Here is a 23,876-nt window from a genome sequence, read left to right on the forward strand (position 1 = left end):
TTTTCCTGAAACTAGACTCATCTATCTATCTACTAAAATTTTTCCAGAATTTTTGGTCGGTCCAATTACTACAGTTTATTAGTTAAAGTCTCCCCTGTTTCAGGGTTCAACTACTCTGACCTCTGTGTATTATGAATCAGATATCTCCCTGTACAGAGATTCAATGACTATGCCGTTTGTCTCAAATAAAACTAGACTCAATAAGGAATTTGTACATATAAAGGATGACTTCTAATTATCTTTGTAAAATTTATGGTGAATTTCCAAAGTCAGAATAGGGGATCCAGAAATTGTTCTGGCCCTGTTTCACAAAATTTTAAATATCTCATACAATATAGCTCATATATCTGTTTTACTTCTTCCATATGAAAATAGACTCATCAAGCTTCGATTCCATAATGTATTCATTATTTAAATCCATTTCTACTATCTTTAGTGATTTTTCAAATTCACACCACTACTGCTGTCTGAATCTATTTTATGGTAAAATTTACCTATTTCATGGTTTCCATGGATTAGCTAGTAATTTGACATACATAACACCAAATATGATCAGCCATGGCATACGGCATAATAATCAAATAGACTTAGACTATTACTCCATCAAAACCGAATTATCAAGGCCAAATCTACTGAACCTTATAACTAAGCACCCATAAGGCTAAATTCAAACTTAGCATTTAAGCCATATTCGCATGGCTAAAAGTTTACATATTGAGGTTCAAACAAAACATAATAGCCTACACATGCCGTAATGTTCACCTATATAACTAAGAAAAGATACCAAAACGTTGCAAGCTGGTGTGATGACTTTGACGATGATCCAAACACGCAAAATGGGTCAAGGAAATCTAAATAGAAAACAAACAAACACAAACAAACAAACAAAAATGAGTATTCAACCCAGTAAGTCATAAGCAATAATATACATACCGTTGATATGAGATTACGAGAAAAATAATATAAAATCAATCAATTTCAGTCATGCCGAATTATGTTACATTCACATATTTTACTGACCCAACCATAGGCCAAGGCTTACTATCAAATCAACTATCAACCAACCAAATGCTTTAAAACCTTCTCTCAATGTATAAAACAATGTCAAATTATATACACTCATGCATATTCGTTTCAGGCCTCATTTTGATATTTCGATTAATAGCACAAACGCTATATGCTTTCCATATGCTACTTAAACCATCAACCGAATTCGCACACATAGTGCACAAAGATTTTTGCACACATAGTGCCAAGATACACCGCACACTTAGTGCCCTGAAAATTCAATCACGAATTTAACATTCAAATCAGCACACATAGTGCCTTTCAACTACGCACACGTAGTGCTAGTATCGATTCCTTATAGTAAGGCAATTTAATTAACTCAATTGGCACATACGGCCACAATTATAAATTCATATATATATATATATATATATATATGTATGTATGTATAATCAATCTCATGAAAGCTTATGGACTTACCTTATATAGTTCGAAATGATTTCCAACCGTCTACTCAATATTCTTTGTTTTTACCTTTGCTTGACTCCCCTCCTTTGGGTTCTTGATCTAGGATAATTAAATTCGGTAGTTTAATCACTTTGCTAAATACTTATACATATAATTCAATGATTTTTACATCATCTTACAATCACCATTATTCAAGACTTTGAAATTTCCACAAATGTTCATCTAATGCCTCTAGGTCGAATGTAATATTACATCCAAATTCACATAGTTTCTGTTATATCTAATTCTAATGTACATAATCATAATTCAATTCAACATTATAAACCATTATCACCCATTTAGCCGATTATAGGGAATTAAATATAATATCTCTAGGATATATTCTACATGGCGAATATACCACATTAATTTTTTAACATTACCTATGTAATTACCTATAGGTTCTTATACCTTAAATTTCACCCATTTAACCTTTTAGTGCCTATTTATCATTCCTTTGATCTTAACCTAAATGACAACTCCCATTCTCCATATGTCAACCGAATTATTCATAACATCAAGACTAAAATTTTGCCCTTGAACTTCATACATTTATAAAAACTTTCATAACTCATTTGCCCCTATCAAGAACCATTTAACATGCAAGGAAAATAATCATAGAGGAAGAAATTAACATTCTAAATAAACTCAAATTTTTTTTTGACCGAATGTACAAGGTGCCTCTAAACTACTCATCCAAAAATCTTTACACCATTCTAGTCATTCCCCTATTGTTCCATATAATATGAAAATAACCCCTAATTCTAACACTTAATCATTCGGCATATTGCCCAAATCACCATAAGAAATCTCAACTTTCTTGACATTACCAAGAGTGCATCCACAATTTAACTTAGCATATTATAAAAACCAAATCAACAAATTCAAAGCTTACCTCCTAATAGCTAAAGATGAATGTCGAATTGCTCTAGGTAAATTTTCCCTTATTTTTCATCTTTGTTTCGGCTTTGAGAGAGGTAGGAGAAGAAGATGAACACCATCCTCTTTCTTCTCTTTTATTTAATTCATTTTATTACAATTATTAAATCATTTGTTAATATAAAATTATTTTAAATTTGAATTAGTGAAGCATTATCATTTCTTGGCCGGCCACTATGTTTATTATGGGTAAATTGACATGCAAAACCACTCTTTTCAATGCATGTACTAATAGACCATTGTAAGATTAACCTATCACTTTCCAACAATGTTTCATATAAGTCCATTTTAATAAATTCACATAAAAATGATCAAATTAATGCATGAAACTTTCACACATGCATTTACTCACATCATAAACACAGAATATAACTTTTAATTACTTAGACTCGGTTTCGTGGTCCCGAAACCACTTTCCGACTAGGGTCAATTTAGGGCTGTCACACGACATCTTGTTCCTCATCTTCACCAAAGTTCACAATCAGCTCAACTTATCTTTCTTGCCACAATGAGACCTCTATCCAAGCTCTAGCCGTCCTTTTTTCATTTCCTTTTTATTTCCTTTTATATTTGGGCTGCCCTCTAGGGTACAAACCGTCAGCCAATGATTTCTTTTTCCCTAATTTTGAGGTGAATATTCTCCATTACAGGTGTATGTGGGGACCAAACGCTAAGTGCTCTCATTGCTGACTGGGTGTTTGTCATTTTTTTCACCAGCATTGCCATGCCAACCTCTCATAATGCCTCAGGAAACCTCCATCCTTTGCTATCCTTCTCCCTTAAACCTGCTATTCAGCCACAAGAGAACCTTTCCACAAGCAATTAAAAGTAAAGATGCAATAAAGTAATCACTGTAATGGCCTGATTTTGGGCCTAATCAGAACATTGGTTTCGGAACCACTATTCCAAGGCCATAGAAATTATTTTTAATATTATTTTATGTGTCATAGAATGATTATATAAGTATATGAAAATTTTGGGGAATTAATTTTAGCAATTGTGAGCTTAATTTAGAAAAAGGACTAAATCGCATAAAGGGTAAAAGTTTTGTTTTTGCAAGCTAAATGTGTTAACTAGCTAGAGAACCATAAATAGGGGTTTTTAAAGAGAAAATAGACCTTTAGGTAAAGACTTGGCCGGCCATAGAGATAAAGAAATTGAAAAGTCAAAATTGGTGTGTATTAGGTGACTTATTTAGTATTAAAATAAAACAAAAAGGAAAAAGTTGTCATCTTTTCTTCTTTCTTCTTCATCCACCGAAAATACCAGAAAATAGGGGGTTTTGAGAGGCCAAAAATATCAGCCACTCTTCACCCTTGCAAGTAAGTGATTTTGATGGCCTTTCTTGATAATTTTTGTACTTTTGAGACCCTTGTAGCATAATCTAGCTAATAAGGGGACTAATTTGCAAAATGCTTGAAAGTATAGGGTTTTTCATGAGAGTATTCATGTGTTTTTATAAATTTTTATGGAATAAAATGAGTCTTGGTTGTGTAATAAACAACTTTTGTGAAAGAAGTTTGCATGAAAACACCTAAAAAGGGCTATTTTGTAAAGTTGTAAAATAAGTTGTAAATGTGTGAAATAATTGAAAATGTGAGTTGTTATAGTTATAAAAAGTATTCGGCTAGGCTTGGTAAAGGAGGAAATTCGATAAAAATTGATTTACGAACCTAAGGGAAAAATTGTAATTTTTGTAAAGTCTAAGGGCAAAACGGTCATTTTGCCAAATTTTGAATTATAGAATGTTTTAATTAATGTAATTATTAAATGAGTGAATTTTATCATGTTAGATTAAGAAAATCGAGATTTGGGCTTAAATCGGAAAGTACGAGGTTATGGACTAAAATGGAGTAATTGACCGAAATTGCATTCGAGGTAAGTTTGTGTGACTAAATAAACATGTTATCCACGTTATTGTTAATATACTTGAAATATATTTTGCTATGATTGTATTTAATTATATGTTGATGGAATATGACATTCCATTGAAACAAGTTGTAACGCCCTCACGCCCAAGACCGTCGCCAGAGTCGAGCTTGAGGTGTTACTAAACTTAATTCATTAATTAAATAGCTCAAACAATTTATTTTTAAAATTTCCAGACAAGCTGGCCAACTGCATCACAGTCTCTTAAAAATTCATATCTCGAGTTTCGAAACTTGAAATTAAGATCCGTAAATTTTCCTTGAAACTAGACTCATATATCTACCTACAAAATTTTTTTCTATAATTTTAGGTCAATCCAATTAGTACATTTTATTATTTAAAGTATCCCCTATTTCAGGGTTTGACTACTCTAACCCCTGTATATTACGAATCAGATATCTCCCTGTACAGAGTTTCAATGATTATGACGTTTGTTTCTCATAAAACTAGACTCAATAAGGAATCTTTAAATATAAATAATTACTTTTAATTATTTTTTTAAAATTTTTGGTAAATTTTAAATTCAGAATAGGGATTCAGAAATTGCTCGACCTGTTTCACCAAAACTTAAATATCTCATAAAATATAACTCATTTACCTATTTTGTTTATTTCACATAAAATATATTCATTAAGCTTCAACTAAATATTTTATTCATCATCTAATTCCATTTATACTATTTTTAGTGATTTTCAAATTCACATCACTACTGCTGTATGACTCTGTTTTATAGCAAATTTCACCTTTTTATGGTTTTCCATGGAGTAGGTAATACATTAAGCATACATAACACAAATATAAATTTTGATTAGCCATTCCAATAGCTAATCAACAACAAGTATTTCCACATCACTCATTTACCATATCATAAGATCATTTTCACAAAGTGAGTATAGTGCTATACATTCCACACTCATAACATACAAGCCATTTTACCAATTTAGGTCTTCGGATAGTGTGAGCGAGCCTTCGACGTATCCCGATTCTCAAGTCGGCTTGTCAAAACTACAATGAAGGAAAATGAGGGAGTAAGCATAAATGCTTAGTAAGTTCACATGCAAATAATAAGTAACATGATCATGCAATCCAACATAAACATCATTAAGACACACATAACATAAGAATACTTACTATCTTACCACAATTTTGTCTCACCAAGTTCTCAACCAGGAATTAAACTCATACCTGTCCATTTTCACTTCTTCAACACATTCATCATTGAATCACTTTCGTTTTAAGTATTCTCTATATTCTCTTAGGATTTTCCCATTGAACACATCGGAATATAATTTCGGATACACGGATAGTGTGCACGTAAGTGCTATACTTATAACTGAACAAGCTCAATAGCTTTTGAAATCAATGTAGCCAAGCTACCACGTAACCCGCCCATAAATGAACTCAGACTCAACTCAACGAGCTCGGTCGTTCACATCCATAAGTGAACTCGGACTCAACTCAACGAGCTCGGATGCCTAGTTACATCTCACGAACTCGGACTCAACTCAACGAGTTCGGAACTCAACCATCCTAGTGACATGTCACTTGTACCCTAATCTATTCCCAAGGTTCAAATGAGATTCTTTTCAATTACACATTTCGATCACCTTCTTCGGAATATAGAAATCGATATTTGCTAACATCTCATACTTATTAAATTGTTCACATAATTTGCATATCACCAAATAATAATTCACAAAACATCATATTTCATGATAATAAGTATCATGTCATATAAAAAACATTAAATCACTTAAAATAAAAATTATGTTACCTTATTTACACATGAACTTACCTAGATACAAAATATTAGCAATCGAGCCTATTCCTCGTAAACTTTATTTTTCCCTCGATCGCAACTTGAATCTCGTTTCTCTTGATCTATAATGCCAAATTAATTTATTTAATACATACATTCATCAAAACAGCCCCTAATATGAACTTTGGCAAAATTACCATTTTGCCCCTAAACTTTCACATATTTACATTTTTGCCCCAAGGCTTGTAAATTAAACCTCATCCTATTTTCTTATGTTTTATGACATGCTGATCATTTTTCCCTTCTATAGAAACATCAAATTCACACTCTAGCATGTACTTATGAATATTAGGTATTTTTACCGATTAAGCCCTTTTACTCATTTTCACTTAAAACCGAGTAGCACAAGTTGTCTAACATAATTTTAAACCTCATAGTCTATCATAAAACACCAAAATACACAAATTTCACCTATGGGTATTTTTCCAAAAATGAACCCTAGGTTGAATTATTGCTAGCATAAGCTAAATCGAGCTACCAAGATTTCAAAAACATAAAAATCATTAAAAACGGGACTTGAAATCACTTACTATGAAGCTTGGAAGTTGAAGAAACCCTAGCTGTGGAGAAAGGTAACATTCGGCCAAGGCATGGAGAAGATGAACACATTTTGGCCTTATTTTCCCTTTTAATTAATTTTAATTACAAAATGACTAAAATACCCTTAATACCTTTCTTTGAAAATTTTTATATACAAGCCCATTTTTGTCCAAAATTTTAGAAATTGGTCAAATTGCTATTTAAGACCTCCTTATAAATATTCCAAAGCAATTTCATACTAAAAACTTCTAGAATGTAAGTTTTGCAAATTATTCAATTTAGTCCCTAATCTCAACTTAAGCACTTTATGCATAGAATTTCTTCACGAAATTTTCACACAATTATGCAATCATATCATAATCCTTAAAATAATTATAAAATAATTATTTTTATCTCAGATTTGTGGTCATGAAACCACTATTCCGATTAGGCCCTAATTCGGGATATTACACAAGTTGTACGTAAATAATGCAAAATTCAATGTTATCATGTATTATACGATTAGTATAGTATGAATTGTTGATTTTTATGGTGAATGAGAATTTATATAATAAAGACTTTCGGTTGAACATGAGGAATAGATTTGGATATTCATGCCATGACATTAGGTGATATGTGTGCTAGTGTAAGACATGTCTGGGACATGCATCAGCCTCGAGATATACAAGCCAGTGTAAGACATGTCTGGGACATGCATCGGCATTGAGACGAGAGCTAGTGTAAGACATGTCTGGGACATGCATCGGCCTCGAGATATACAAGCTAGTGTAAGAACTGTCTGGGACATGGCGTCAGCTTGTTGTGTGTCAGTCTAAGACCTGTCTGGGACATGGCATTGACTTTGATGTGCTAGCTAGTGTAAGACCATGTCTGGGACATGGCATCGGCATCTTATCCCATGTTTGGGGCCATTAAATATCCTGTAGTATTCCAAATGGTTCAACGGGAGATTTACGGTTTATATCGAAATGAGAGAACTTATGACCATATGGTGAGTGGTATAGGTACTTACATGAAATTGATGAGATGTGAATTCAATTCATGTTGTATGATTAGAAAGGAATGAATATGAGTATGTTGAGTAACATAGGTATGTATGTAAGCCAAGCTCATGAGAAATGATTTCGGTTTATGATACACATTGGGTGAAGATGTAAATAGGTAATTCATGCCTATGAGAATGATTTTGTGATGACCTTGTGATTATAGGTCTATAGTTATGATGTATAAATATGTATCTTTACCAATGTGGTGAAAATGAATTAATAAGGTGTGATAAACTTAGTATCATTAATTTACACTAAAATAGTTTTGGATAGCAGCAACAATCCAAATTTGAAAATCCACCAAAAATTGTGGAAATTGAGTTAGAGGCTGAATAAAATATTAAATTAAAGCTTAATTATTCTAGTTTCACATAGGAGAAATGATGTAAGCAAAGGAGTTTCATATTATGAAATATTTAAACTGTTACGAGACAGAGTTAGAATGATTTCAAAATCCCCTATTCTAATTTGAGAAAATCATTGAAAATTGTAAAAAAATAATTATGGGTTATAATTTATATGCTTAGAATCCTTGATGAGTCTATTTTCAATATAAATAGATGGTAACATTATCCCAATATCGTATTATGAGATAATTAATTTTTAGTGAAGAGGGGTCGAAACTATCAGATAGCAAGAAAGGGGTAACTTTAAAGAATAAACTGTACTTATTGGCTAGACCAAAAATTCTGAAAATTTTATGGTAAGAAGGTATGTAAGTCTAGTTTTAGGTAAAATTTGCAGATCTTAATTTTGGATTCTGTATCTCCTAATATAAATAATTTAGTGACTATGACTCGAGAAAATAGCTTGACCTGAACATAGGTAAATAGACAATTATGAGAGTATTACCTTGAGATCATGTTGTAAGAATTGGTGGAAGCATATTGATAAATTGCTTATTATTTTTATATGGACTTTCTAAGCGTGAACCTTACTCCCTCCTTTCCATTTCTTGTAGCTTTGTCAGGTTAGCTCAGGGTTTGAGATCGTCGGAGGCAGCATCACACTATCAAGTCACTACCTTTGAGATAACAAAGCACATGTTAGAAATTTTCAAGTGAGTGGCATGTATAGGGATCTAGTTTTATGACATGTATTATCATGATTTTAGCCAAATGTATTGGCTTATATTAAGTTATATGTATTTGGTCATGAGATGTGGCTCATATTGATTATGGTTTGTAACTCTAGCTATTCATGTTATGTCCAATGTTTATGATGTGATTATGTTTGGTTTCCATGCATGGTTGGTAATATGACATGTGTGTTGGATGTATGCTCTATGACCATTTTAGGTGATCATAGTTACGTAGTAATTGTATGTTATAAAAATAACATGAAGATGGTTAAATATGACTGCCCGAGGGGTAAGTTGGTAACCTAGCATAATAGTAAAAGTGGTCACCAAAATGGCGGGTCTTATGAATGTGAGTTAATGAATCTAGACTTGGTATTTTATGAGTAGGTGCATTACATGTAATAGGACATGTCAATGTTATAAATGTGTCTTACTAATGGGTGTTTAATCACTAAAATGATGCCATGATTTGTGATTTTGATGTGCATAAGGCTGTAAGGGATTATGGGTAACATGAAGGCTTGGAAAATAGCCTAAGTGTTGGCCACACGGGCTGAGACACGACTATGTGTCTCAACCGTGTGAGGGACACGACCTGGAGACACGGGCTTGTGGCTCGGCCGTGTGGTTCGATGTGCATGCTGACGTCATAATAGAGAGTTACAAGGCCTGAGGACACAGGCGTGTCAAAGACACACGGGAGGGTCCATACGTCCACACGGGCGTGTGACCCTGTTTCATAGGTAAATTTTCTAAGTCTTCCTGGAACTTCTCAAAGTTCTCGATTTAGTCCCGAATCAATCCTGATGTATGTTTTGGGCTTCCTAGACCCAAATAAGGGACGACATGCATGTGTTTAAAAAGCTTTGAATTAAAAGAAATTTTATGGCCTAGTTTTTGCATGTATATGTATGTTTAAGTCCGGTAATGCCCCGTACCTTGTCCCGGCGTCGAACACGGGTAAGGGGTGTTACAATCACCATCTCAAGTTCTTAGATGCACTGCTCGATTGACTAGAAATGATCATGCAATTACCTAAAATGAAGCTAATGTTACTTAAGTGCAAGCAATTAATTAAGTCTAAAAGTATGAATTATAACTCTTTTCAAGAGTTATCAGCAACTCATCAGGAAAAATATCCAAAAAATCCTTTACTATCTGAATATCAATGACAGAAGGTTTTTCAGAACCAGAGTCAAACACAAAAGCCAGATACGCCTCACACCCTTTTCGAACCAGGTGTTCAGTTGTAAGAGCGGAGATTACATTAGAGAGGTAATCTTAACGCTCCTCAATCATAACTCAACATCCTTATATGATCTCAGAGTTACCCTCTTAGAGGCACAATCTAAATTGACTCGATGTTCCACGATTCAATCCATTCCCAGAATTAGATTAAACTCTCTAAACAAAAATTCCATCATGTTAGCCAAAAATGCCACACCCTAAATCTCTAACAAAACCTATCTATACACTTTATCAACTTGGATCGACTGACCCAAAGGACTAATTACAGAAATCCCCCTAGCAGTACTCTCAGTAGATATACTTAGATTCACAGAAACATTGGTAGCTATATACGAATGAGTAGAACTAATATCTATCAAAGAAAAAAACAAAATAAAATGGATAAAGAACATACATGCTATAATGTCGACCTCGTCTCTGTCCTCACAGCGCCTCGCTGCATACACAAAAGTAGGTTGTCATGCCTAAACCTGACCTGCACCTCTGCCTAATGCTCTCGGACCTTGGCTAGAACCGCTACCACCCTTGATTGTACCACGGCCACCCCTAAGTGGCCGCTAAGATACTCTCGATGGTGGAACAGAACCTGAAGCCAGAGCATGTGCAAAAGCTTGCACCTAATCAGATCGCTAGGGACAAATTTAGCTGTGCAGAAGCATTCTATTGATCCACATCGAAAATAAACCCCCAACTTCTTCCAGCACTCGTCCAAATGCCATCTCCCATAATTGCTACTATAACACCCCCTAACCCCAAGCCATCATTAGAATAGGGCTACGAGGCATTACTAGACTTATACACTAACATTTATACAAAATCGAGTCATAAACTTTACATTCCAGATCAATTCTTATCAAATTTCATCTTAAAGTCCTTAATATGGGCCTACAGGGCCCAATATATGTTTTAGAAGTGATTCGGAACTAAACTGACAACTTTAAAAAATTTTCCTTGAAGATAGGGGCACATGCCCGTGTGGCCTGGGACATGCCCGTGGGTAGATCTGATTTTCTCACATGGTCGTGGAACTAACCTATGGCCAATTCTAACTTTTCCACACGGCCTGGGCACACGCCCATGTGACTTGGCTGTGTGAAAACATGATTTTTGACCATTTTAAAGCTATTTTCACATACTAAACACACCTAATTCATGCCCAAAACATCTACTTATAAATCTTGATCAAATAACATTCATCAAACCTTTCAAACTTAGCAAATTCTCATTCATTCATTTCATTACTTCTTAAGGATTATGCACCACATTTACATTCAAAATACAAAACATTTACAAGTGAAAAACACCAAACCTAGTACATGCCACATTTCTAAAAGATAGATACATCACCAAAATTGAGCTGAGGTCAGGATTGACTCGGATGCTTGACTGAACTTCAACTTTACCTAGCCTGCGCACAGAAAACAACCGTACACTGAGTATTGGAAATACTCAGTGGTATTATCATAATTCAAATTATAACAAAAATAAAATATCATAACATACATAGATAATTAGCAAATCATACATGCAAATCATACATACAAATCATACATATAAATTCATACCAAACTATCATATTTCCATTATATCATTTCCAATGATAGATCCAATAAATCATAAATGATATTTCAAATAACTCATCAACCTTTAATTCATCTCTCAACCACATATAATTATTCAATTCACATTTCAAAATATGAACACTTCATGCACCTTTGGTTCATGCCTTCAATCTCTTTACAAATTTCATTTTACATTCCATCATACATTATCACTTTCTCATTTTATTTGATAGCTAGATTAATCAAATTCATTTAATTTTATTATTTCACTTATTTTCGCCTATTAACATACTCTGATTTTGGCAGATACACGGATCCAACCAAACACACCAGAATGGCGACCAACGCCTCATCGGATAGTTCGAAGTAAATAAGTGACGACCAACATCTCATTGGCTAAGCCGAAGCAAAGTGGCGACCAACGCCTCATTAAATCTATCCGAAGTAAATAGGACACACTGAGTGTCTCATCGACTCGAGGTCGAAGAATCCCTGAACTCTTCCTATCCTATGGCATGCCAACTATATCCACCCTAGCCCGACTAGTTAATAGGGTATCAAAATCACATATTCATATCACTTTCACTTTCAGTTGATCGTAATCATTCGAATTCAAATCCATCGCAATAACAATTCAATCACAATTTCAAATTCACTACAAATCATTACACAATTCAATTTCACACATGTATACATTCATCAATCAAATCCAATTCTCATTCAATTCAAATATCACTACTTACTTCAAATTCAAATTCCATACACATATATTAAAATTAAACATTTAATAAGAAATAACTTGAATTATGATAATACAAACCGATATTTTTCTCGAGTTATTCCTCGATCACTTTTTTCTTTCCTTCGTATTCGACGTCTCGGTTTCCTTGTTTGCTACGAAAATTAGCTTAAGTACAATTAATTAATAACACACATATTTTATATAAAATAATAACTTTTCATGCAACTTTTACCTAAATCCCAAATTTGTCCTAACCATTTTCATCTTCTCTCTTTTTACAATTCACATTATTTTCCTATTCAATTTCCATCAAAACTTCAATATAACCATCAAATTTTCATCATTTTTCCATAATTTCAAATTTCTTCCAATTTAACCCCTAAAATTCAAAACTTATAGGCTAGTTCACAAATTAGTCCTTTAATTAATTCTAATCAACAATTCTATCAATTCTATCCCTAATTTCATCATTTATTCAACATAAACCCTACTAAAAAGTCTATAACTTTCAATATTTCCACACAAATTCAAGAGTACTTTACTCTAAGACTCTAAAAACATCAAAATCACAAAGAAAGGGACTTAATTGACTTACCAATTTAACTTCCAAGTTTTCAAACCCTAATTTCTCCTTTTTCTTTTCTTCTTTATTTCTTTCTATTTCGTTTGGTTCCCTGTAACTTTTTCTTGCTTTTTCTTTCTTTTATTCATTTTTATTTCATTTTATTTACTTAATTAATATTTAATTATAAAATATCTATATAATAACAAATAAAAATAATACATGTGTATTTATACACACATGTACACATGTGTTATTTATCACCATACAATTGTAACTATATCAATTAATAGATAAAATATAATAATAATAATAATAATAATAATAATAATAATAATAATAAGTAAATATCTTTTACTTAATAAATAAGTAAATATATATATAACATTCATTTGTACTAATAATTTAAATACACATGTATTTATTCTCTATCTTACACATGTCACTAATTTGGTTTAATTACTAATTTAGTCCCTTGTCATTTTTTTCTATTTTAAAATTAATCTTTTATGCTCTATTCGATTTAGTCCTTTTAATAATTACTTCTAATTAAACTAAATTCACCTAATCAAAATCTAATTCAACCATAACTAACTTCATAAATATTTTTAATAAATATTTACGGACTCGTTTTCCTAAGACGGAGGCCCTAAATTCACTTTTTCGGTGCCCGTGAAATATGGGTCGTTATAGCTACAGTTTTGAATCTCAGTCGATGCAGCTGGAGCCTCAGTCCTCAGAGTTCCATCAAATCTAGCTCGTTTATTAGGGCTCTGAACAATGCTAGAGGGACCCGAATCCCTCTTAAGCTTACTCTAACCTCTTTCTCGGTCTCTCCTCTCATGCTCAGTGTGCTTCACCTTCTCAACTATCTTCTCCTTGCAACTAAGGCTATAAAAACCCGCTCCCTTTGAGAAGCTATCAAAACTCTCAAGTCATACCTTAATCCCTGTAACATCCCAAAATAGGGCCTAGTTAGAATAGTGGTTTCAGGACCACAAATCTGATGTTAAAGTATTGTTTTTATGATTGTTATGAGGTTTATAATATGAATATATATATGTTTTAAATTTTCATGAAGAAATTCTAAGTATAAGGTGCCCAATTGGAAATTAGGGACCAAATTGAATAAGTTGCAAAATTTGTGTTTTAGAAGAAATTTGTATGAAATTGCTTTGGATTATTAATTAGGAGGTCTTAAAGAGAAATTTTCCCAATTTCTAAGTTTTTAGACAAAAATGGGCTTGCATGGAAAAATTTGAAAGAAAGGCACTAAGGGCATTTTGGTCATTTAGTATATTAATGAAATAAAAAGGGAAAATAAGCCAAAAATCAGCTCATTCTCTCCATGTTGCTGCTGAAATTTTAGGGTTCTCCATAGCTAGGGTTTTCAAGCTTTCCAAGCTCTATAGTAAGTGCTCTCAAGCCCAGTTTTTAATGTTCTTCGTATTTTTAAAATCTCGGTAACTTGCTCTCTCTATTTCTACCCATATTTCATGCAAGGGTTCATGTTTAGAAATTTACCCATGCATGATAAGCTTATGTTTTGATGACTTATGGAGGGATATGAGAGTTTAAAGGATGGTAAACAACTTTTACTAAGTAGATTTTCATGAAAAGGGCTTTAAGGACTATTTTGTAAAAGTTGTAGAAAAGGGTAGAAAACTGTAAATGGAAGGAAAATGTGGGATGTTATGAACATGAAAAAAATGTTCTGCTAGGCTTGGGTAACTAAGAAATCCCATACATTGTATTATTCGAGCCTAGGGACTAAATTGCAAATATATGAAAGTATAGGGGTAAAATAGTAATTTTACCTAAATATGAATTTTGGATCGTTTTGAGTAATGTAAGTATCAAACGAGCTAAATTTAGTATTATAGATTAAGAGAATCGAGATACGGGCCTTGATCGGGGAAAGAACAAGGTTTACGAGGTTTAGGCTCGATTTCTAATATTTTGTACCAAGGTAAGTACATATGCAAATAAATACATTAATTATTGTTATTAAATGATTTATTGATATTTGTATGATTAACATGCTTATTTGGCTAAGTTGATAATATAACATGTTTTGATGCCTTACTATATGATTATGAGACGTTGGCCATGTGAAAGAAACCATTTACGCGAGTACATTCAGTAAAGGTCTGGAAGTCTAAAATCCTGTTTAAACCTTAGGAATAGTTGAGGATACAAGTGACATGTTACTAAGATAGTCATGTGTGTTATGAGCTCATTTAATATGTGATACATGCTAGGGTCCGGGTGCTGCGTATCCTGAGTTGTATTCGGATACTCTATTAGCTCTTTGAGTAGCCCCGTTAAGAGCGACATGTGATTCTGTGATATGAGGCACTTCGGTGCACTCTCTGTTAGGTAGCCAAGACTACATTCAGGCACTTCTGTGCATTTCTTCCGTGTGTCCGAATCATATTCCAAGTGTTCAATGGGTAACATAATATGAATTCTGAAAGTAAAATTTAAGTAAGCCATATATGTGCAAGATGGCACAGGTATGTACTAAAACCCTATAAGGACTTAGTATATAATGATATTATGGAAAGATATGTATTTGGATAAGCATGAGCATATGAATATGGAAGGTAAAGTATATATATATAACATGATGAAAAGTATCATAATGGATAAGTAATTATGCGTAGATTATCAATAATTGCAAATATGTAGATTATTTGTATGTGTACTTACTAAGATTTATAGCTTACCCTCCTCTCTTTTCCCTTCTCTTTGATACGTCAAGTTAGCTCAAAGGATAAGGAGACATCAGAGCTTGGATCACACTATCTTCAAGGATTTTGGGTATAAAAGGGTTCAATTATTTTGGTCATGGCATGTATAGGAAACTTGTCAATTTTGTGTATATGTGTCATGTTAAAGTAGCCAAGTGTAATGGCTCATTTGGGCATTGATTATTTTATGTGTGGCCATGTGATTTGGTCCATATTAATGATCGGGATGTATCCCTAAGTTTACCTTTGCATGCATTCTAGGATGTGTATGTGTTGGTTTGATGGATGACTATTTATTTACTAGTATGTGGTTGCATGATTTAGCACTCATAATGGATTGATAATAAGGAATATGGTAAACCATGAAATTGGTGTGGAATGACTAAAAGATAAGGTTGTGTGAATACAAATGGACTAGTATAAAAAGGGGTCATAATGATGCTATAATGTTGCATGTTTAAGTGTCCAAATATATCATGAGATATGCCATTGAACATATGGAAGTGTATAATTGTTTAAGGGTGACTAATGGCTTGGAGAGTAGCCTCCAAATGGTCCATACGGGCAGAGACACGAGCATGTGTCTAGGTCGTTTCTGACACACGGTCAGCGCCATGGGCATGTCGTTCTGCCGTGTGTCCCCTACACCTTGAATTTTAGGTTAACATGCATGGTAGTAAACACACGGGTAGAGACACGGCCGTGCGTCTCAACCGTGTGAAGGACACGACCTCTGGCTACGGGCGTGTGCTTGGTCGTGTGCCTCAAATTTGTATGATGACGTCATAAACAGAATGCTAGCTACAATCACATGGACTACCACACGGGCGTGTCCCAGGCCGTGTGAGGAACATGGGCCAAGGACACGGGCGTGTGCTCAGCCGTGTGAAAACCCCTGTAGGTTCGAATTGGAAAATAAATCCAATAATTCCACATAGGTATGGGACATGGGCATGTCCCCAAGCACACGGGCATTTGCATTGCCTCCACACGGGCATGTGAGGCTTTAACCTAGAAATTTTCTTAGAATTTTCATGAGTTCTGGGTTTAGTCTCGGACTGCTAATGATATATGTTTTGGGCCTCGTAGGTCTATAATAGGGACCAATTGACTTTAATTGATTGGTTTTAGTTTGAATGAAATTTTGTGGTCTGGTTCTGTATGTTTGGTTCTGCTTAAGTTCGGTAATGCCTCGTACCCTGTCTCGGTTTCGAATACAGGTAAGGGGTGTTACAATCCCCCTTGAACCGGATACTCCTCTCATAGTCATTCAGAACCAGACTGTGAGCATACCTGCTCAATCTCAAAAAATTGACCCTATACTCGGCCACAAACCTCTCACACTGAACTAAGTTCATAAACTAGCATCTACGAGCCTCTACATAACTCGCTCTCACATACTTGCTCTAGACGATGATCTTGAAGAACTCTCACGTAATCTGTTCAAGCTTGGTGCCCTACAAAACTGTCAACCACCGCTAGTAGGCCTCATCTTAGAGCAGAGATACAACACCCCTCAGTTTCTGTGTGGGAGTCCAATCGTGTCATTTATAATACGCTCAGTGGCTTCTAAGCAGTACTCGACTAGTATAAGGGTGACTATTGTGACACCCCTAAACAACTCAACACCATTCGACCAGAGTCGTTCAGTAACCGACTCTTAGCCCCTAGATCCAAAATGGGTCCCAGCAACCCTTTCCAAAACACGCAACATAGCCTTGAACAGTATGTCATCCCCGACTATCGGAGTCTAAGACCCGGTCTCATCAGTAGGAGTACCAATGGTCTCGCTGGTCTCTAAATTGGGCATACTAACCATAGAGGATGACTCTGCTCGAGCTTCTCCTCGGTGTCAACAATGCCTACATGAACCACATCCATGACTATCGTACGAACTCATTATACCCACTTATCTACAATGTTAGAAGTTTGCAACTCAGTTTAAAATTCTCATCAAATAGTTTATTTCACAGTCCACATCACAGTCTATAACTAAAACCACAAGGTCAGTAGTTATAGTAGTTTTCTAGCTAGTTAGTCTAGCTAAAGTAAAAATACTTACAAGTTCAGTGTCGGAGACTCCATCTTTTATAAAATCCATTTTCAGAGTTACTCAAATAATTTTTTCCTTTCAAAACGTATTTTAGAAAAAATAAAAGCCTAGAAACACAGCCCAAGTTTTGTAAACTTGGCTTTGATACCACACAATATAAAACCACATACTCGATCTAAAAGTTGAGACCAACTCTAGAGGCTACATCAGTTGATATTAAAAACAAACCAACCTTTAAGTATTTTAAAGTTCTTCATACAGAAAACATTTAAACAGTTAAACCAACATAAAAATCTGAGCTTACAAACCGTAGGTCAAAATAAAACATACGTTAGTTCAAATTTTAAAAAAATTAAAATATCTAAAAAAGAGAAATGACCGAGCTCCTGGTACATCGAACCTCCTGAGTCTATGGGTTACCTACAATTCAGACAACAAATAGAATGATTTTTTAACTAAATGTGTGTAATAGGTATAAAAGCAAGACATCAATATAAAAGAAACAGTAGTTTCTCAAATTCGGATACAGAATCATAAACAAATGATACTCAGTATAATCGTAATAGTTCAGATAAGATGCAGAACAGATCAAATACAGATGCAGAATAGATCAGAATCAAATGCAGTTTCCTACCCCTATCTGCTACACACCATCTCTAACCATCCCAACACACCATATAAGGTATCAATTACTCATCCAACCCTACACACCAATTAGTGTTGGTATGACACATTTCAGAGTGATTACAAACTAGTTATCAAATCAGTATGAGATAAATCGTTAGAATCAGATACAGTTTTTCTGTTTAGCCATTCAGTTTGACAATCATTAAACTATCAGCACTTCCTTCTTTATACCATTCTAACCTAATACAGATGTTGATTATAGATATTAGATATCAAGGATATACATACAGTTATCCAAATACAATTCATAATCAAATAATACAGATCATTATCATTTAACGGTTATCGCATCAATTATACATATAAATAATCGATTATTCAGCCTCAAAATATTGGATATCAGTAATACAGTCTAATTTAGATCATATAGACCCAGTGAAAGGCCCATGTTCAATTCGAATGAAACTTACAACCCTAGGGAAATTTTCAGTATTTTTTCCCACACACCCGTATGGATTAACACGACCTGGATGTTTGGCCCGTGTGGTCCATACGGTCTAGCACACAGCCGCATGGCTCAAAACAATGAGTTACATGGTCTGACACAGCGCCAAGAACATGCTCGTGTGACTCACAACCTCTAACATTGCCTAGACACAAACTCGTGTCGCTGTCTGTGTGACCTTAAATCCAAAGTAATGAGATACACGGCCTAGACATACACTCATGTCCCTAGCTCATGTGACCCAAAAATACAAACATTGAGTTCCACAGCCTAAACACACGGCCCTATCCGTAGCCTGTGTGCCTCCAATTCAAAAATAGTGAATTACACAGCTTGGCACATGACCTATGGCTCACATGACTTGCCAGACCATGTGGCATCGACAACCCTATTTTTCAGTGTTCAAAACTTGCAAAAAATTGGGTTTTCATTACACACTTGTTAGAAATTCGATGTAGAACAATGATAAATGACCCAAAGCCTTAAAAACGGCAATCAGAATTTTAATCAATGGTAAAAATGAAACACTTCGCATAAACAATAGTCAACCAACTATGTCGGAACTTCGATGCAAACTCCCAACACAAAAACAACCATTACATCCGTACGATATAATAATTTACAAATCTAAGTTGTCTAGGGAACGGTTTTCCTCGGTACCTTCTTTTAACGAACACCAATTGAACATTTAAGGAAAGAATTCGAGCAATTTAATCAAAAAAACCAATTTTTAACCAAAAGCGAACAACAACGAATGTTAGTAGAAATTTAACACTAGAACTTACAGAATTAACATTTACTCAAAGAACAATGAAAAATGAAACTTTCTCGACCACAGCAGTAAAAATTTAACAAGCAAAACTCAAGAATCTATATGGCAAAAAAAGAAGAGAACAAAAAGAAAAGAAAAGAACAAAAAGAAGGGGAGCGAGAAAGGAAAGAAGGAAGGTACGTTTAAAATAAAAAAAATATATTTCAAAAGCAAAACTAAACTAATTCTGCAAAGTAGTTGAAACATATCTTCGCTTCGCTTACATAGAGACTCGAACACAAAGCTAAGGGATATACAGAAGCTTAACCATTAAACCAGCAAGCTCATTCTTGACATATATTAACATTGAATTAAACATAAGTCGAACGTTCAGGGATAAAGGTTGAACCAAAAGAATAATAAAGTTTCCTAAAAATAAGATTTGAACCCCTGACCTTAATCACACAATAGAACACTTAACCACTAAAGTAAAGACTTAATTATTGATAGAAACTAACAACAACTGTTTAAAAATTTGGAGTGTTACATTGCATATCATTATTTTTCTTTAACTCATGCATTTAAATAACTTATGTTATGTTATAATGATCGTATTATGGAAATATGTAATATCCTGAATTAGGGCTTAATCGGAATAGTGGTTTTGTGACCACAAATCCGAGATAGAAATAATTATTTTATAATTATTTTGATGATTATGATATGATTGCATGATTGTGTGAAAATTTCGTGATGAAATTCTATGCCTAAAGTGCTTAAATTGAAAGTAGGGACTAAATCGAATAAGTTGCAAAACTTGCATTCTAGAAGTTTTTAGTATGAAATTGTTTTGGAATATTAATGAGGAGGTCTTAAATATAAATTTGACCAATTTTAAGTTCATGGACAAAATTAGGACATGGAAGGAATTTTTGGAAAGTTTAGTAGTAAGGGTATTTTGGTCATTTAGTTATTAAAATGAATTAAAAACAAAATTAAAAGCCAATTTTTGTCCATCTTCTTCATTAGGCCGAAATTTCAAGGGTTCTCCATATCTAGGGTTTGTTTCAAGCTTCCAAGCTCCAAAGTAAGTGATTCCAAGCCCCGTTTTTAATGTTCTTTACGTTTTTGGAATCCCGGTAGCTTGATTAAGCTTATGTTAGCAATAATTCAACCTAGGGTTTATATTTGGAAAAATACCCATAGGTGAAATTTGTGTATTTTGATGTTTTATGATAGAATATGAGGTTTTAAATTATGTTAGACAACTTGTGCTACTCGGTTTTGAGTGAAAACGAGTAAAAGGGCTTAATCGGCAAAAATACCTAATAGTCACAAGTATATGTTAGAGAGAGAATTTGATGTTGCCATAGAAGGAAAAGTGATCAGCATGTTATAAAACATAAGAATAAGGAATAAATTTTAATTCCGAGCCTAGGGCAAAAGTGTAATTATGCAAAAGTTTAGGGGCAAAAGTGTAATTTTTCCAAAGTTCGTATTAAATGCTGTTTTGATGAATGTATGTATTAAATAAGATTAATTTGGCATCATAGATCAAGAGAAACGAGATTCAAGTCGCGATCGAGGAAAAGAAAAGATTGTGGACTAAATTGCAAAATCTTTATATTTTGGTACCAAGGTAAGTTCATGTGTAAATAATGTAGCATAATTGTTATTTTTAAGTTATTGATGTTAATTATATGATACGCTGATTTTTAATCGTGAAATATTATGCTTTGTGTTTAATGTTGAGTAATATGCAAATCATGTTTACTACTTGATAAATATGAATTGCTACCGAGTATCGGTTCCGATATTCCATGGAAGACGACAAATGTGAGATTGAGGGAAAAAGCCCGTTTGAACCTTAGGAATAGATTAGGATACAAGTGACATGTCACTAGGATGGTTGAGCATCCGAACTCGTTGAGTTGAGTCCAAGTTCACTTATGGATGCGAATGTCCGAACTCGTTGAGTTGAGTCCGAGTTCGTGAGATGTAACTAGGCATCCGAACTCGTTGAGTTGAGTCCGAGTTCACTTATGGATGCGAACTCCCGAGCTCGTTGAGTTGATTCTGAGTTCACTTAGGGGCGGGTTACATGATTTCTTGACTACATATGAGGCACTTATGTCCAAATTATCCGTGTATCCGAGTTGTATTCCGATGTGTTCAACGGGTGAAATTTCTAGTGAAATGGAAGAACACTTAAGATGCAAGTGACGTTTTGGTAAGTGTGGTGAAATGGACACTTTGGACAGGTATGTTCTTAACCCTCGTGTTGAAAATAGATACAACAACGATAAGGTGGTAAGATGATGAATGATGTTTAGAAATATGACATATGTTTTGGTGATACCATGCTAAAGTTGTTTGGTATATTTGTATTGTTATGTTACTTGTTATTTACATATGAATTTACTAAGCATTTATGCTTACTCCTCCTCTTTATTTACTGTAGTTTTGAACAAGCCAGCTCGGGAATCGGACGGGTCGAAGGTTCGATCACACTATCCAAAGGACTTTCATCCGGGTAAATGGCTTGTAAAACTTAAGTATGGCATGTATAGCAATATACTTATTTTGTGTAAATAATTTTATGATATGGCCATGTTTGGTTGAGAAAATGTTTGATATTGATAAGTCATGGTGATGGCTAATTTAGATCATGTTTGATATTATGGAAGTTTAATAGGTTATCTAGTTCATAAAAATTCATGGAAAGATGAAACTTGCCTTAAAAGCAGAATATTGTCTAAAGAATGACATGAATTTGAAAAATCACTAAAAATAGTATAAATGGAACTAAATAATTAGTAAGTTATGAAATTGAAGCTTAAGGAGTCTATTTTTATGTGGATTGAACAAAACAGGCATATAAATTATATTTTATGAGATATTTAAACTTTTGTGAAACAGGGCCAGAGTGATTTTTGGATCCCCTGTTCTGACTTTAAAAATTCATAATAAATTTTAAAAAAATAATTAGAAGTTTTTCTTTATATTTACAGATTCCTTATTGAGTCTAGTTTTAAGAAAAACAAACCTTGTAGTCATTGAAATTCTGTATATAGAGATATCTGATTCGTAATACACAGATGTCAAAGCAGTCAAACCCTAGAACAGGGGAGACTTTAACTAATAAACTTTACTAATTGACCCAACCAAAAATTCTAGAAAAAAATTAGTAAATGTATATATGAGTCTAGATTTAGGGAAAATTTATGGATCTTGATTTCGAGTTTCGTAACTCGATATATGATTTTTCTTGTAATCGTGATGCGGGTAGTTAGAAAGCGTGAATGTAGAAACAAATGATTTGAAGTTCTTAATTTGATAAATTATGTTCGGTAACCCTCAAGCTCGACTCGTGACGGTTTTGAGGCGTGGGGCATTACATTTAGTGGTATCGAGCAGGTTTAGTCGGTTCTCGGACTACGTGTTGTATGTACGGATTTTTCTATACATGCCATATGTATGAATTGTGATAGTGTGACGACTTGACCTTTTAAATGAATTTTTATATAGTAAATGGATCCCGATCCAGGTGTGGCAGATGAAGTAGAGAGTAATGCACCAGCTCATTTGAAGGGGTGCACGATCGAAAACCCACCTCCCACTGTTGGTCGGGGAGGAGGAGAAAGGGATCGGAAGCCTTTCTCCAAATGATGAGTACATGGTACATCGAGTTCGTTCAGACGAACCCAAATGTACGACCTCCCCACCTCCCCAATTCCTCAACCTATGCCTCCGATGCCTCGGGAGTGGATATGATAAAATTTCACAGAACCCAGATTGATGAATTCGTAAACAAGGGCTAAAGAATTTAGAGCAAATATTGATGATGATGCAAAGAAAGCGAGTTCGCTTGAAAATTCTATCCGGTATTTGATGAATTATCTTGTACACGAAGAATGTTTAAAATGTGCTACATCTTTGTTGAGAGATTCACCTATAATTGGTGGAAGACTTTGATTTCAGTGGTACCGAAAGAGAGGGTAACTGGGAATTCTTTCAAGAAGAGTTTGGAAGAAATATATTAGTGAAAGATTTATTGATCGAAATGTAAAGAGTTTCTTGAGTGAAGCAAGGTAATATGACAGTCTCGAATATGAAAGAGAGTTTGTTCGATTAAGTAAGTATGCTGGGAATATGTTCCTCTGAAGCCAAGATGTGCCGACGATTTGAAGACGGGCTTAACAAA

The sequence above is a fragment of the Gossypium arboreum genome, chromosome 8 (assembly GCF_025698485.1).
Source record: "Gossypium arboreum isolate Shixiya-1 chromosome 8, ASM2569848v2, whole genome shotgun sequence".
NCBI classification, from domain to species: Eukaryota; Viridiplantae; Streptophyta; class Magnoliopsida; order Malvales; family Malvaceae; genus Gossypium; species Gossypium arboreum.